This window comes from Psammomys obesus, unplaced genomic scaffold (genome assembly GCF_907164565.1).
Source record: "Psammomys obesus unplaced genomic scaffold, mPsaObe1.curated_primary_1811, whole genome shotgun sequence".
NCBI lineage: Eukaryota > Metazoa > Chordata > Mammalia > Rodentia > Muridae > Psammomys > Psammomys obesus.
Window position 1 is genome coordinate 11,849,359 of NW_026595981.1, and position 2,266 is coordinate 11,851,624.

Genomic DNA, 2,266 nt, shown 5'->3' on the forward strand with positions numbered 1-2,266 from the left:
CCTGTTTGATGCAGTTTCAAGTATCCCAAAAGCTGTAGACTTCAGATTCTTCTGCCTCCAAACCCCTAGTACCCACTGAGCTTTGCTTTCCCTAATTAGGGCTGTGTCTTAAGCGAGTCATTTTACCCACACTTAAGCCTCAGTGTTTATATTTCTTGTTTTTGTTTGTTTGTTTTCCCCAGATAGGGTTTCTCTGTGTAACCTTGGCTGTTCTGGAACTCGCTCTGTAGACCAAGGCTGGCCTTGAACTCACAGAGATCACCTGCCTCTGCCTCCCAAAATACTGGATTACAGACGTGTGCCACCATGCCTGGCTCTGGTATTTATATTACTAAAATGAAATTACCTAACTAGATTTAATTCCCAATCCAACATATATCCAGTTTGTATCTCAAGTTACAAGCTGTTCATGTGAAATAAGGAAAAACAAAAAGTATAAGATTACGACTGGGAAAAAAAAATTAGGGATGCAGGCCTCTGTGGAAATAAAATCAAGCCACAGTTTTGCCTCTGTACTTCCTGGCAAAAAGAGCAGTTTTAAATTTCCAATTGTGAAAAAAAAAAAAAAAAGAAAAAAGCATACCAGTTCCTCAGAAGGGCCACGGCTTTTCCTGGCACTGTGTTCTAAAAGAATTTCTCCATTGAACTTCTTAGAGGAGACATAGGTTGTAGAAAGTCTCCAATGATAGAGATCCCGAGACACGAGTTATATAAAGCTCCTTCTCGTGGTGTGTTTCAGTGAAAGCAAAGACACTGTTGAAGCACTTCTGGTGAAGATGAGAAAAGGCCTCGGTATGCTTCCAGTCAGTCCAGGCTTGATTAATCGAGGCTAAAACAAGAGTGGCCACAACAGGTAGACAGCACACTTTGCCTTTTCCAGACAAGGCTTGCAGCCCTGGCTATCGTGTAGATCAGGCTGGCCTCAGAACTCGGATCGGCCTTCCTCTGCCTCCCACCACCGCCCAGCATGCCTTTTCTAAAACTACCACAAATATCAATTCTTCCAAAGATTCTAAGTCTTGGATAAGAAGCTAATGTAAGTGCAGTCACGTGGAGCTAGTGAGCTCTAGGCCCATCTGAGCTACAGGAAGACCCAATCTCACAAAAGATTAAAAAAAAATAAAAAAGTTGGATAGCAGCTGCATACAATTCGATAACCTCTATATTCCGTTCCAGGCAGGTGTGGTGGCACAGGCCTTTGATCCCAGCACTCAGGAGACAGAGGCGGGCGGATCTCTGTGAGGCCAGCAGTTCTACACAGTGAGACCCTGTCTATAAAGTAAAATTTCCATTCTCCTTCTGACAAACTTGAGTGGCACTTCTGGCCTTCAATTACTTCATATAAATTAAGACTTGGTAGCTGCTCACCACTCACTGCCAAACCAGCTGATTAGGAGTGCATTCCTGCCAGCTAGATTTGAGAATCTACCTCATACTATTAATGATGTCATTAACAGCAACCACTGAGTGCCTGCTAGGTGCCAGGCCTGGTTTCCCCTGAATTCTCACTTAATCCTCTCATAAATCCTGAATGATAGCAACTATTATTAGTCCCATTTTACAAATAAGAACCAAAGATTTAGAGAACTGTAGATTGCCCAAGGTCACAGAGCTAATTATCCGGTTCTTTCTGATTCCAAAGCCAAGCCCTCCACTCCTCTCCATGGTAGGGCCTGCTGTTATTAATGAAATCTGTGGTTACTGATAGAAATGTTAATGCTTGTCAGAAAGAAAAAAACAAAAAACACCCAGAGTGAGGTCAGTGGAAGAGGTAAGGGATGTTTATTAACAGTAAATAACAGTGAGGCTTTCAGAGACTGTCAACCTATAAATGGAAAAAAAAAAATACTGTGAAAAATGCAAACTGCAAAAGAAATTTTAAAAATACTATCTCATTTCAAGAAAGAGACAAAAATTGTCTTTTCTTCATATTCCTCTAAAAATTTTGTTTCACACCTTTAATCCCAGCATTTGGGGAACAGAGGCTGGTAGTCCTCCATTGAATTGGAGACCAGGCTGGGCCACAAAACATACACACATTCATACAAACTGGCTTTTGACTCCTTTGATCATTTATGCTTTTAGCTAACAGGTATTTATCCAGCACCCAATGAATGCCAAGTATTTTCAGCAGTGAGCAAATCAGAATGGAATGGCTACTCAATATTCCATAAGCAAGTAGGCAATATATTTCCAGACAGCAGTAAACTGGTTTTAATAATAATAATAATAATAATAATAATAATAATAATAATAATAATAATAA